Source organism: Genypterus blacodes, unplaced genomic scaffold, assembly GCF_046128005.1.
Source record: "Genypterus blacodes isolate CSIRO-AG114 ecotype Tasmania unplaced genomic scaffold, CSIRO-AGI_Gbla_v1 ptg000040l_1, whole genome shotgun sequence".
In the NCBI taxonomy this organism is placed as follows: domain Eukaryota; kingdom Metazoa; phylum Chordata; class Actinopteri; order Ophidiiformes; family Ophidiidae; genus Genypterus; species Genypterus blacodes.
Genome location: NW_027466853.1, coordinates 3,126,168 through 3,142,076, shown reverse-complemented (window position 1 = coordinate 3,142,076; position 15,909 = coordinate 3,126,168). Strand labels below are relative to the sequence as shown.

The window sequence follows — 15,909 nt, the reverse complement described above, 5'->3', positions numbered from 1 at the left end:
AATGTATGAGAGTCACAAAAGCTGCATGATTCACCCATTTACTCTATAACAGCAATAATATACTGTGCCATAGATGTTGGCAGTGTGACTCACGCACACTTTGGTGCACGCACATTAATTTCACTTAATTATTTGTATTAGTAGTTAGCTAGTATGGGTGTTTTGAAGAGTTTGCGATGAATTTATAACTGCAAAAAAAGCAATAGCTATCTTTACTGAGCTAATTATTGTATTTTTAAAAAGCAAATCCAAATGACTGAAGATCAGCAGTCCCTGATTTTTAGAGCAGCAATTCAAACGTTATATTCATTAGTTGATTCTTGATTCTTGTTGTTTGTTTGTTCAGATGTTATTTGCTAATAAAGCATTACTGATGTGTTTTGCTGTGGGCAGGGCTGAATTCATACTTATGAAATTACCCTATGGCTTTCATTTCCAAGTTCAAAATCTGTTCCAGGGAATGAAAATTTCACTCAGGGCAACTACAAGAACAGATGTAATTCATGGAGCCACTAATGTACTGCCCTGGCAGCGGGTGTTCTCTTTGCATAGCTAGACAGCCAGCTAACAAACCAAAGGTTTCTCTTCAATAATCAAACAAGGCTTGACTTTTCTTGTATATTTACTGAAGATATTGTTTGGTATTGAAAAACTGTAACATTACAAAGAAAAAACACTTTAGTATATAAAAACATACATACTGTAACATTTAACACTCATCAGCTTACTAACAGACAAATAGTCTTCAAGGTAGTGATGTGTCATTTTGTGTCGAGGCTTCGAAGCGTGACTGTGACTGGAGTAATCCAGGAAGATCTTGGCGAAGCGCGTATCGAGGCGCGTGTGGTGACGTTCGAAGCCTCGGTTTGGCGCGCGATTCGAGATATGAGGGGCAGCGAAATGGCTGACGTGCGGCTCAGCTCGAGTGCTCACTGATTTTTCTCTGGTGTACAAGATTTTCATATTGTAAAATAAACTTTAAAATGCATAGGTCTATGTTTGGCAATACAGAAAAAAAGCGGTTCGATTTCAATGTAATATTTCTTCACATATAATTTGTCATTACGCGATCTTGACGGATGTCTCTAAGTTATGTTAATGTTCCAAACATGAAACATTCTAATGTGTGCGCGCAGTCTCAGAGTGTAATTGACAGAAGCACCATGGATGCAGGAAAATAAACAAAAATGTGAAGATGAACACCAGAGGTTTTGCGTGTTGGTGACGTATGCGGTGGCGTTCGAAGCCTCGCGAACCTGCAGTACCACGTGACTGATTCACGAAGCTGGGGATCAGGTGCATTGCCACTGCCCCTTTTGTTTCGAATCGCACGCCAAACTCGCGAACCAGCTGTTCTTGAATCAGTCACGTGGTACTGCAGGTTCGCAAGGCTTCGAACATCACCAAAACACAACACGACACAAGATAATGATGATGATAACCCATGGGTAAAGTGCTCAAAGATCAACTAATACAGAATGTACAGTAAACAAAGAGACCGACCCATCCCATAATCAGACGGCCGCTGGAGACAGAGAGACAGCAGCGCAGCAGCGCAAAACCTCCGGTGTTCATTTTCATATTTTTGTTTAGTATTACGCTTTCCTGCATCCATGGTGCTTCTGTCAGTAACACTCAGACTGCGCACGCACATTAGAATGTTTCTTGTTTGGAACATTAACGTTACTTAGAGACATCAGTCTAGATCGCGTGATGACAAATTAAATTTATATGTGAAGAAATATTACATTGAAATCGGACCGCTTATTGTCTGTATTGCCAAATATAGACCTATGCATTTTACATGTTTAGTTTACAATATGAAAATCTTGTACACAACTGAAAAATCAGTGCGCACTCGAGCCGAGCCGCACGTCAGGGATCGATTGCGCATTGCTGCCCCTCATATCTCGAATCGCATGCCAAACCAGCTCCTGAATCAGTCACGTGGTACGGCAGGTTCGCGAGGCTTCAAATGTCACCACATACATCACCAACACACGCCTCGATACGCGCTTCACAAAAATCTTCCTGCATTATTCAACACACGCTTCGAACCATTGATAGGAAGGATAAGTAAATGTTATTAATAAGCATCACAAACATCAATTAATTCAATTCAAAGCTTGAAACACCATATCCATGGTGTCAATACAATCACTGCCTTTTTTACATATATTGTCCACTTGATGGCACAGTAGAGCAAATGAAGCGCTGTGAAGCTTCGGCCCGTGTGTCGAGCAATTGGATGGAAAGATTCAACGCTTCATGAAGCTTCATCTCGCCATCACTACTCCAAGGCAGAAGTGTTTTGAAATACCTTTCAGCAGCAACATGCACGACTCCTCCTTTCCTCAGTCTAAGCTCCACTGAGCAATGCACCACACAGGTGCTTTTGATTGTTCTGGCTGATTAGACCTCTGCTCAGGTGATGTTGATTGACTGTGAGAAACCAAGAACGTTACCCCTCCTCGTCAGCAGAGGGCGCCATTAGCATAAACTAATGTGCACTAAATAAACGTTTTTAATGTTATAACTTTAACTTATATCAAAGGCAGCACAACTACCTTCACTTATGTATGTTTGTCTGTCTGTGCATGTCTACTCTGTGTGTGTACTATCTCTGTGGGAACAACTATACAGTGCAATTCAGAGTCTACTCCTGCCTTAACATGTGGTTGACACATCTACCCAAGTCATTCACTCCCCATAAACAAATGCATAGTAAATCCTGAGATGTCATGTACAATGTCAACATCTTACACTCAAAATGAGGCCAATATCTGGCATGGGGGGGTATATATACACCCCTTAAACGCCATCTTCAAACGAAACACCCGTCACTTCAAAGCAAAAACACAACTATTTTGTTCGCCTGTGAAAAAACACTTAACAGGCAACTTTTATGAGAAAAACTACAACGCTGTTAGCGAGAGCTCTCAAACCTAGCTACTTAGTATCTGAACTCGCAGCCAGACGAGTGAGAGCTGTTGAGGAAGGGCTTTGTGTGTGTAATTTTGTAACACTTTTGGTTGGTGGTGTGACGCAGGATCTTTGTAATTAAAACAATGCGCCTTGGCTCAAAAAAGGTTGAAAAACACTGATGTACAGCACAAGTCATCACAGCTCAAAAGCTGAAACTAAAACTTGAAATGATTGAAAAGTTTCATTTCTGATGTCTTATTCTGACATTTGGAACATTTGCTTTTACTTTCATTGATGTTAATTCCTGTTTTTACCTCTTGAATGCCACATAAAGTCAACATGTCACTATAGCAGTTTTAGAAGTATACAGTATAACAGTATAAAAGTTTTAATTTTTTAAGTTTTAGATTGACATCACTGGCAAAAACACCTTAAAATTCTGTATCAAATTAGCTGTTAGTGTATTGTTTCTGCAATATTCCAAACATCCCTGAGGACCTGCACAGGAAGAAGTCACACAGCAACAGTGAAAAAGTGTACATGATGGATGGTTAAAATGCTATGAAAGCTGTGCCCATTACTCAAAAGTTGTGAATGTGAAATAAGTTATCAGCCTATAAACACATCCAGCATTGTTTCCTGTTTACACAACCAGAAGATTCACATGAAACACAACTCACGGCTTGTTTTTCATCATATTGTTTGTACAATAACAAACAGACTGATGTGCAAGATATTTCCAGATAGTAAGGAGGGCCACAATTTGCGCTGCGATCACCTGGGATTGTAATCACGGTATAATTATTTATTATTTGTTAATCGTGTTAAACGATGTCAGATCAGAAGTTCAAATATACAGGGAGCCTCTGCAGAAGGGCTGAAGAGCCGGAGCTCCAGAGCCGCGGGTTGCCGACCCCTGAATTAGACCAACTGATTGTCAGGATTCTTGCAGCCTTGTGAGGATGCCATCATTTATTTCCTAACTCTAACCCTAACCTTAACCCTAACCCTAGGAAGGCCGTAGAGACCTGCAATAGAGACATAACTAAATAAAAGCATTTCTATAACATAGGCTGCATCCCATGAAACAAGAAACAGCTCATGTTTCTGATACCGATATGGTTGACAGCTCATCATACAATCAAATAAATATTAAGAAAATTCAGCAAACACAAATAATGAATTCATGCACAAGCAGCTTCACCCAATTGTAAGGTAAAAATACAGATTGCCTTGAATAAATTATTCATTTGCTTCCCGCACAGACAGATGCTGCACCTGCCACCGTGCATCAGGTCCCCAAAACACCTTTGCTGCCCCTGTTTATCCACACTTCCTGCATTATTCACACACTGTTTAGCAGATACGGCAAGAAAAAAAAGAGTACATACAGAAGAGCGGAAGCAAAGAAATGTCTAAACTTTGTGCAGTTACCCAGGTGTAGGCAGGTAATTACATGATAGATCCAGTGTTTGATTGCATGCATGTTCTCTGTCCTTCCCTCTGCATTCCACAGAACCTCCTGATTCCTCACATTCATGACATCCCCACGTCCAACTGGCTAGCAAATCTGAACACATCTGGGAGCCACATAAATCACACACACACATTCTTTTAAAGAATGCGCATGTTCCAACACACAAAGCCCGAGCAAGCAGCGACCTGAAAACAATGCTCCACTGTTGCAGTGTGTTGACACACCACCCAAAGGGCCTGAGATAGCAGTGTGTTAACTGGGGAAAGTACAGGTAGGCACAATGATGACATTACTTTAAAAGGACCAAGGTTATAGGCAAACATTTGACTGCAAACCCCCGGAATCACCCAGCTGAGGATGTCAGGCTCAGGCTTGTATAAGAAAGACGTCACAGCACTCAAACTAACACACCTGTAAATCGCACAGAGAGAGAGAGAAAGGTACAGTTTTGGATTTTGAGTGGGCTCCATTTTCCTCATTGCTTCTTTTATCGTTGTGGCACAGTGCAGAACCAGCAGACTTTTCTCTCACACGTTTGCTTTAAGAGGAAATGCTCCATGCGTTACTATGGAGACTGAATGGATCTCTTTGTGTTTGCAGAAGTAATGTCAATCACATGTCAGTGAATGTTTGCAGCAACATCAAATTCATTGCCAGGTTCAGGCATTTACAAGAAATTGCAAAAGAAATCACATGCAACCAAGTCCATTCAGCACACATACACACACAAACACACACACACAATACAGTGAGATGTTATGTAAACTTTGGAACAAACTGAACTTATTTCCAGGGTTTATTGTCGTTAGGGAAAATAGATGAAAGACTCTACATAGTTTTACTCGTCAAATAAATAAGGCACTCACCTTCAAGCAAAATCCAGGTGATGATGAAGGGCAGAGAATTAAGGATGATGAATGTCTAGTTTGAAGGGGAGGATGAGGAGGATGAGGAGGACAAGGAGGAGGAAGCGCCTGGTCCTTACGAGTTTGACTCCGCTGAGTGGGAAAGCATCGGCCTTTCAGTCACTAGGTGAGTGTGATCCCCATCGGCGGCTTTCTGTGCAATGCAGCAGCAGGAGATCCCGAAAGCGAGGACGCCACAGGGCGACTCGTTAGATTATGTTTACTTCACGTACCTAGGCTATGTAAATTATATGTGAAATTATATGCGATGTGACCAACTAGCGCGAAAAAAGGAGGAAAGAATAGAAAAGAAAAGCGTGGCAGGAAAGTTGATTGATCTACTGCCTCCTGCTGGCCAAAAACCGGAGTCGCAATCTCGCTGCACAGAATGCTCAGCGCTGACACGAGGTGAGAGAGTGAAAGCAGTACAAATAGTTAAATAATTATAGCACTGCGAGTCTTGATGAGTCTCACTGTGAGTCTATCTGAGCAGTGAGAATGCAGCAAGGACGTGCTTTCATAAGAGTGCGGCGAATGCAAACAATAGCAGGAAGGAACATTCCTTTTAGAGATCAACTCTTAAGAAATGCAGCTTTAAACTGCCTGCAGTCGCCTATTCAGCCTTGTTGGAATAAAACAAATAATGTCAAACATATATAAGTAAATGCAGTAACTGAGGTTAATATAGTTACAGTAACCAAATGGCTTATTCCAGCAAGTCTGTTTATGAAGCAATAAAACAGACAGATCCACACCTTCTCTCTCCAGGAGGGCTAGATAACACATATCTGCCAAAAGGGGAAGAGTGCAGCTGTGGGTCACTCCATCACCTTATCAAAGCCAAAGGAAAGAGCCTCTCGGTTTGGGGGAGCTACTCTAGATCAAAGGAGGTTACCGAAGGGCTAATTACACTGTAGAGTTGTTCTTTAATTTACACAAAGAGTATTCCACTTTCCCCCACAGACAGCTGTTCATTCTTCAGATTCAGATCTCAGGGCCGCCTCTCTTAAAGCTCGCTAAAACCAATCAACAGCGGTTCAGCCACATTGTCATCAGTGAATTACCATACTATGTAAATGCCTTGTATTAGTGGGATGAATAGGGATGCACAGGAATATTTGATGGTCCTTCTTTGATGCATGAGAGAGTCGGAACCAGCGCTGTCCAAAAGTCTTATTCCAGTAAAACCCATCTGAAGATCCAGCCCGGCTTTTCCTCATTTCTCGCCAAATCAACCAACTCGCAGAGGAATCTCTGTTCAATCCTCAATAGCCTTAAAGTCATACTGGGCCACATTGCTGTGTGAGATGTTTTTTAGGGATAAGGAGCTTCTCAGGTCCACAGGCCTTCCGCTCAAGGCCTGGCTGTCACAAAAAGCCCTTTCACAGGGAGTCAGCCCAAGCGCAGCGGCATACGTGTGAAAAGGCACTTTCTCCTTTCAAACTGGCCCGGCTAGAAGGTTACTGCAGACGCTCCAAATATAAAAGAGGCAAATTCCACAACACAGAACAATTCTCTGCAGAAAAGTCTGTAGGGCCAGTCTGTGGGTACGCAGCACCAGCCTCATACGTTCTCTCCAAACGTCGACAAGCAGAAGTAAAAACACACACAAGGCAAGCTGAAGGTTGTGCCGCTCCCTCTTGTTTCCCTCTTCATCCTTTTGTTCAGCTGAAACGTGTGCTGCTTCCTCTTGTTTCCCTCTTCATCCTTTTGTTCAGCTGAAGCTTGTGTAACTCATTCTGAGCCCTGATGAGAACTTGAAATGAAACGCTAAGACAGTGTTTTTTAACCGGGTATAATTCAGAATTTCGAGGCGTGATCTGCCGGTCTGTCTGATCGGCGTGCGCAAATTTCGAAGTGCGCCCCGGTCAACAAAAGTGTTGGGTTCAATCGCCCTCAGTGGTGTGCCTCAGGATTTTATTCATGTAAAAAAAGGTGCCTGGCCTCAAAAAAGGTTGAAAAACACTCCACTAAGAAACAAATCTAGTCTGTTTACAATGTAATTAAAAAGGAGCAGGTGCTTGTCTCATGCTCTTACACACTGCAGCTTTACCCGTGCAGATAGTAGCAGTTGACCCCGTAGAAGTCGTGTTTCCTCCCTGCAAACACGTTGTCCCTGAGGTTCACCGCTGCGCCTGCAACCGAGCTGTTGAAGTTACATTGAGCCTCTGACTTACTGAAGGAATTCTGAAGTTCCACCTGGGAAGAGAAGCAAGAGACGTCCTTACCCACAGTCCAGTCTCTGTCTACTGAGGGTGCTGCAGGAGGCTGTGGCAGGATTGCAGGGTTGTGGTGGAGGCGTGGCAGCGCTCTGCACAGTTCCTCCTCTTCTAAACTTGCCTTTTGGCTGCTCTGCCACGTGGACGTGTGTTTCGGATTTTTACTAAAACTAAACTGGACTGTGCAGTTTCTCAGTTTCTTTAAACTTTGAGCCCTGGCTTGGGAAATCTCAGTGATGACTTCTGCAGGACTGCCACCCTTTAGACCCATTGTCCCGTTGTGTTCATCATTGATGTCCTCAGACCAGTTTTCTGGTGCTGAAGATAGATTTGGGAGGTCAGCAATGGTGCTCCTCTCAGCGACGCTCCCCAGCTGCTTCCTTCCCCTGCGTCCTTCTCTCGGTTTTGAGGGAACAAACCCAGGATGGGATATTTCTCTCTGGGAGTGAAAGGGAAATTGGGAGGATGGGTGTGGGTGTGCGTGCCTTGTTAGACGCTGCAAAAATCACCATAACATAACACAACATAAATGATGGAAGCTTCTTGATTCTGTTTTACCAGTGAAGCAGTGAGTGAGGTCGTCTCAGCGAGGGTGCAGCTGCTCATTTTTTCCCTCAAGTCATCCCTCTTCAGAGGGTTTGCTGGCCCAGATCCTTCAGAATCAAACATCAGATCAAATACTAACTACAGCAATGACTGTAAAGTTCTGCACACTGGTTTTGCCTCCTGAATTTACCTCTGTAGTCCATCTGGTAGGAGGTGATCCAGTGTGTCCTCTCGAGCAGCGACAGATCCCAGTCGTGAAGTCTTTGTTTGGGTAGCACCGTCTTCGAGGGGCTGAGGTAGAACATCTGGCTGTCCCCCGTCAGTGGTATGGCGTGCTGAAAGGAAGACGTCGATCTCCAACGTGACGATTTACTTATTTGAGTATATAAATGAGAGAAGACATCACAGTGTAGCACTCACGTCAGAGAAACCGTGTTCTCCTATCCACAGAACAGCCTTCTTACTGGTTGTCATGGGTGCCTTCAAGATTTCATGTCTGTATGGAGCACCTGTGCGTCGACATAAAAAATACACTGAGGTCACTTCTGGAGAGTTGATTTGCAAAAACATGTTTATTGTGCCTTGTTTATATTTCATTTTGCATTTAAACCCAACATCACTTCAATTAATGGAACAGGAACGCACATTGAAGAAATATGACTTTTTTTTTTACCATTTTATAAAAGCCTGGTGTGTGTTTTTACATACAAACTCTCTGTCATCCTCTTACCTATGCTCTTTTTGAGCACTGTGACCTCCGGTGCGGGAGCGGGGACCAGGGGCCCCAGGGTGGTGGGGGAAGCCGCTCTGGCTACTGTGTCCAGGGAGTGGAAAGATGGGAACATGGAAAACCGGGAGATGTGGGATGAGTAAGGATGTTCTCTTGGAGTTGCCCCCCGGATTATTTTTTCCCTGTCAGATAGAATTTGGTGAAGTTCGAGGAGGGAGGGCAGGACAAAGTGCAAGTGGTCAACATTGCAGTGGTCAATTTACAGCTATACTCACTGTATGTTTACATCTGTAGGTTTGGGTATTCTGAAAATAAGAAGCATAACAAATAGAGACATAAAACAAATTTCTCGTGAAATAACGTTGCTGACCGCTGTCTTTCCTGTGTCTTTCCTGTGAAGGTGGAATAAATTAAAATTAGGCAACAAATTATCATTATTTACCTGCAGGTCAGTTCACATGTTTGTGTTTCATGTTTCTTCACTTACTGGGCCGTGACAGCTCCTCTGTAACCAGTCTGGTGGTGTCTCTGTGACACTGCCTGGACCCTGGTGTTCATGCTGCTCCTGAAAAATTTAAGTGAGTGAAGGCCTGGAAAATGTTTGAATGGTGTCTCTGTCTGGAAGTATGAAGAAGTTAGAAGGGCCTGAAGCCATGAAGTGCCTGAAGACAAAGTCATAGCAATAATGTCCCGAATGTTCTGAACAGTTTAATGTTTGAATCATGTCTGTAGGTATATGTATATGGAAGCAGTTAACTGCCAAAAAAAAACCTACAGAAGAAAACAGATGAACAATACCTGTGACTGAACTGTTGGAAGTGGTTTCCAATCCCTCAGCAGGGATTGGAAACCAGGGCAAAGGTAACATTAACTACAAAGACACATAGAAATTCCTGATATCCTGCATGAGGTGAATATAAGACAGGGCAACTAAGAGTTGAGAAGGCACATCTGCTTTTCAGATCCTTCCACGTAACTCGCTGATTAACACGTGTCATAGCCTGAGGTATGTTATATTGATTGTGGTGTTCCTTATATTGCGAAGTTCATGTATTGTTCTATGTTTTTAGAAGTAGTGATAGTGTTAGATAAATCAGAATTTTTTAAATGCTAAATGTTAGATAAATTGATGATTGCTACACTTTAAAATACCTCTGATGATCTTTTATGGGATTGTTTTAGTATTCTCTACGGCAGGGGTTCTCAAACTTTTTGGGACCCCTTACGGGAGAGAAAATTTTCAGACCCCCTTATAATCCTACCACTGATTTTTTTTATTTTTATTTTTTTACTGCCATTGGAAACATTTACATTTTAAACAATTCAAATTAAATACTGCAAACCTGTTTCATAGAAATGAATTTGAACACATTACATTTGAACAACTTTAACACAGAGGTATTTTTATTAAATTATATTTCAACTCAAACATATTGCCTCTTATTCAAATTTTGGTCAGATAACTGAATGTTAATTAAGCCTTATCCTAAATATTTGCTTTTGGCTTTATCACACTGATATCCCACACAGGTCAATTCACTCATTTCTCACATTAGTGACTCACTAAATAAGTGAGAAGGATGGACCTGTCTCTCACAACACAGTTTCTGTATTCTTGGAGGGATTGATGACAAACAGACTCTAAGATCATCTTCCACTTGTAAGCGAGTTCTGTGCTTATTCTTCATTGCAGTCAAAATGGAAAATGATGACTCACAGAGGTAAGTGGTAGGGAAGGGGAGCAATATTTGCATGGCCTCGGCAGTGAGTTCGGGATACTCCTGTGAGAGTGGGGGCCAAAACTTTGCATGATGCACCTGTTGGAATCGAGACTTCAGTGTCCTATCACAGGATAATTCCAACAGCTGTTCTTCTGCCTTACCGGACAGGCCATTTTCTGTTGCAGCTGGTGCAAAGGGATCACGCACCCAGTCCCAGGCATCAATATTCACATCAAAGAAGTACGAGCTGAAGTGCTCACACAGTGATGTGAGGTGTGAAGTGGCAACCTTCCTCACAACAGCCACAGACAAGTACGCAGTCTGTCCAGTAGCTTTGTCTCAATGTCCGCTGATAGTTCTTGAATTCTTCTCCTCACCGTGTCATTTGAAAGTGGTACAGCTTTCAGTTTATTAGCTGCTTCTGAGCCGAGCATCACTTCACACATTTCCACCGCTGCTGGAAGTACAAGTTCCTGTCCAATTGAGTGTGGTTTCTTACTTTTAGCGATACGCTGAGACACTAAATACGAAGCCCTCTGCGCTTTTTCTGAAGTTGTGGCCAGGTTCACCATTCGTGTTTTCTGGCGCATGTATTCCTCACACTTTCGCTGTAAAAAATCTTTCGTTTTGTCTTTAAACTCCGGGTGTTTTGTGGTGAGATGCCGCTTTAGCTTGGCTGGCTTCATTGCTTCATTAGCTAGCACCTGCAGACACATGACACATTTTGGTCTTCCATCGTTGTTCTCAATGAAACCAAACTCCAGATAACTGTTACTTTCTAAGCTTAGCAGGTTTGGCCTTTGCATCGGTTGATGAAGTGGACGGAGTTAGATATGCAACCATATGCATACATAAGTGGCTTGCCTCCGAAAGAATGAAAAACATAAATTATTTTTGAACTTCTCAATACGCTCATGTTAAACACAGGAAACAAATGTACCGAATGTATTGGTTTCTTTGCCTCTCTCCCATTAATCCACCCAGATCAAGTATTTCCAAACTCTACAACTGTCCAATTGGAGTAATAGTGCAAGATCAGATTATTAAATGGGACGACTTGATGGGCTACATGACATTAAAGCAGGGGTCGCTTAAGAGCTACCGGTAGCTCGCCGAAAGGTTCAAAGAATACCTACATTTGACAACACATCGTCACTGTTTAAATTTCTATCCAATCAAATTCAGACATCCCGCCCCCATTTGTCATAAAACGATTTTAAACCAATCAGCTGTCAGTCCAACAAATGCCGGCACCATAACATTTGGCTAGCAAGCACACGCCGGATTTGAGGATGACCGCCGCGAACACAGCCCCAACAAAAGGCAACATATATACTATTTTCATGAGGAATTTAAAAAAAAATTACGAATGGGAATGACAAGTGTGTGCGTGTGGAGCGCCACCTTACCAAAGTCCACAGCAACTTTTCACAGGACTTTCAGGCTAGGCTAGTGCGCTTGCTAGTACTGTCAGTGCTTCTACAATCGTTGGGATTTAGAAGCTCCACCCAGGCTCTCAATCCAGTGCATGTTCTTCCAAACAGGAAAACACTCCAAACTGTACGACAGAAAGTGTGCTTCACTGCAAGAACATTCCAATACTATTTTGAATTCCTCATGAAAACAGTACCACACTCTGTCATCTCACTAACATCAGAACCGACTGAATGCATGTGAAGTACAGATGATATGGGAACTACAGGGAATTCCCTGAATTACAGGGAATGTGAAGGGAAGTTGTGACAGTGATATGTGGACAGACAAATGTGAAATATGAAATGTATAGTATTGGTATAAGTAATAACATTGTTTGGTTTTTTACGCGATTAATATGATGTGAATTCATTCGTTTGAGTTTGACATTGAAAATGTATACAGAAGCAGCATGTATACAGAGCAGCCCCATCTGAGCCCTGAATATCTTATTCTGGGCACAGACCGGACAGGCCGCCACGTACTCGGATACCTCCAACGGCCACCAAAACCGCTGCTTCAGCACAAACATGGTCCGCTTAACCCCAGGATGGCATGGTAGCAAGGACATGTGAGCCCAGTGAATTACCTTGGCTCACAGTGCTACTGGGACAAACAAACGGTTGCCTGGACAACCACTACGTACTGGACTGACATTAGCCTGCTTAACATCTTCCTCTATCTGCCATGACACCGCTCCAACCACATGGTTAAGTGGAAGCACTGACTTGGGTTCACTGGCACTAGGTTCAGCTTCAAACAGGCGTGACAATGCATCTGGCTTGGCCTTTTGTGATCCCGGTTGATACGATATCGTGAAGTTGAACCTGTTAAAAAACAAGGTCCACCTAGCTTGGAGTGAATTAAGTCTCTTGGCTTTCCTTATATATTGTTCTTGTGGTCGGTCCACACAAGGAATGGTTGGTCAGCCCCCTCCAACCAATGTCTCCACTCTTCCAAAGCGACATTGACCGCTAGCAGTTCTTTATTGCCTACATCATAGTTCTTTTCTGCAGGGGTCAACTTACACGACAGGTAGGCGCATGGGTGCATTAGGTTGTCCTTGGCGGACCTCTGGGACAGAATCGTCCCAATGCCCTCGTTTGAGGCATCCACCTCAAGCACGAATTGACGTTGGGGGTCCGGAACGGTAAGCACTGGTGCCATGGTATATTGTGCAATGACCTTGGCAGGGTCCATCTGTGTTTTGTTTGCTGTGATAATAAAACCCAGGAAGGAGACGGAGGTAGCATGGAAATCACATCTCTCGGCTTTGACATAGAGCTGATTGGCTAACAGTTTGTTAAGCACCTGGCGAACATGGTACATGGGACTGAATGTCTAGAGAAAAAAATCAAAATGTCATCAAGATACACAACAACATTACGCAGTAATGACAGTTGGCTCATCAGCGACCTCCTCTGGGCTGGGTCCTTCCCAGCTGCAATTGTTCGTTCGATGCCTGGGAAGACGCTGGTCTCTCGGGGGCTGATGGTCTCGGGGGCGAGGGCGTCCACGGCGGTCGATACACCAGAGGGCGTCCCTGGTAACTGGGAGGGCGAAACGCGGGCCTTTGTCGTTCCCTGTCCCACTCTCTCAGTCGGTGGTCCACACTAATTGCCATGGCAACGATGGTCTCCAGATCTTCGGGTAATTCTCGGGGCGCCAGATGGTCTTTGATCGTATCCAACAATCCGTTCATGAAGGCATTGATTAGAGCTTGGGTGTTCCAACCACATCAGCGGCTATGGTGCGGAACTCAATAACAGTAATCAATTACCTGCTGCTGGCATTGCCTGATTTGCATGAGTATGCGTGACGCCTCTTTTGCCAGGGAAATGATCAAAAATCTTAATGATCAAATCAATGATGGACAAATCTCTGAGTCTTGTGACCACTCGGCGGTGGCCCAAGCGGCGGCTCTGCCGGTTAAGTGGGACAGAATAAAGGCAACTTAGCTTGATCCGGACAAAAGGTGGCGGAATTGTATTTAAAATGCAAATCGCATTGCACCAAAAAAGTCCTACAATCACCTGCCCTGCCGGAATACTTTTCCAGGGAAGCCAGACGCAGGGGCTGAGAGGTCATCTGCTTTGTGTTCTGAACGATGGCATGGAGCAGATGGAACCTCCACAGCCAACGAGACATTAAACACTGAACATGAACTAGACCACATGGCGTGACTATGGTCTAAGGACAGAACGTTACACAATCCGGCAGGACATGACAGATATGATGAACTTGGTGCAAGAAACTGTTATGGACATAAGTTATCACCTCACTAAAGCACAAGTACAAGTAAACAAAGAAGACCGCAGAAATATTGGGAAGCTCATTCACTAGATCTGCGCAGTATGCCTATACTTAGTGGGACTGGATATTTATAGGATGTGTAGCAGTCAGTGTTTTCATCCTCATCTTCACATCAATTCAATGTTGCTATTTGAAATACCTCATCCGCTCACTCCACACCGCCACAGACACCACTTTAGCATTAAGTCCACTTCAATTACCAGCCATACAATACACCTATGTGTGCCTGATATTACATGAATGACATAATCAAAGATTCATCAAAGACATCACAAAAAACAAACCATCATATTGCTCAAGATCCAAATCACAATCATATAGATGATAAAGTTCAAGATGTTTGTACCTGGAGTAGGCACTAAGCTCAATGGCATGACGGCGTGAAGTCCTCTTAGCCCAGAAGGAGAAGAGGAGTGATCGATGAAGATTAAGACTAGAGGATGACGCCTCCTCCCCCTTCCGCTTGTGTCCAGTGAAGTGGGCTTACAGGTGATGGGCAGGGTGACGGTGCAACAATATTGCAATAGGATCAGGGTGAGTGACACCCAATACACCAGGGTGCAGCCTGCGTGAGCAGAAACGCTGCTTTAAGTGCTTGTGTCAGGCAGAAAAAGGAAACACTACAACATCACATGATGGTTTAACTAACAACAATAAAGAGCTTTGATCATTTCTTTTTCTGGAGTTAGTTATTTGTGTAAATGATGTTGATATGTCCTGGTATTTGCACTGATCCGATGGTCTCGAGGGGTCAATCACTGCTCAGGACGCCCGTCATCCACTCATCAACTCTGGATCTGATAAAAAATTACATGTTCACAGGGTGCAATGTCAATCAAGCTGTGTGCACACTGATACCAGATACAAAAAGTGTGTGTGTGTGTGTGTGTGTGTGTGTGTGTGTGTGTGTGTGTGTGTGTTGTGTGTGTGTGTGTGTGTGTGTGTGTGTGTGTGTGTGTGTGTGTGTGTGGAGTTGGTTACAGGAGTCTTGTTTCAGCCCAGCATGGAAACGGCCGAGCATCCCAGGTCATGTGACAACTTAGGCAAGAAAAGAAAGGACAATGTAAAAGCACAATACCAACCTTCTCATCAACAATCTATCTGAGCAACATTGAGCAAAGAAGAAAGTTCACTTGACATAGTTAGCAACAGGAAGTTGAAAACCACACCTGAATACAGTTTTCAACCCAGCACACTTCCGTGCCCCCTAATTGATGCCTCTCTTTGGTTGGACGCGGCCTGCTTCCCAAGCAGCCAGTCGTTGTGCATTCGTGTTTTTATTGGGATTCCCAGGAGCTTCTGTCTAAAGTCTCAGCAAAACACCAAAGACCTATTAAGGAGCCCGAGCTAAGTCCACTAACCAATTACTAATTACCCAGTTCTGCCCCAGCAAAGCAGCCTGCCGGATTACATTTCCTGCCACTGCATTATAAATGTGCCACAGCCTGCAGTGATTTCCCTAATATTCAGTTACTGTGCTGAGGCAAGTTTATTACCTCACAGGTGTCAGACTGAGAGATTAATACACAGACGTGGTTGTAAACACAAACCAGAAGTGAAATAATTCTGCAATGCTTTTTGCTACTTCACAATTCCACTC

General features: G+C 43.5%; 1 pseudogene; it reads left to right on the top strand.

Annotated features, from left to right (window-relative positions):
- The first annotated feature begins 10,500 nt into the window (after nucleotides 1-10,500).
- Nucleotides 10,501-14,553, top strand: LOC142999052 (uncharacterized; annotated as a pseudogene).
- Nucleotides 14,554-15,909: the final 1,356 nt, after the last annotated feature.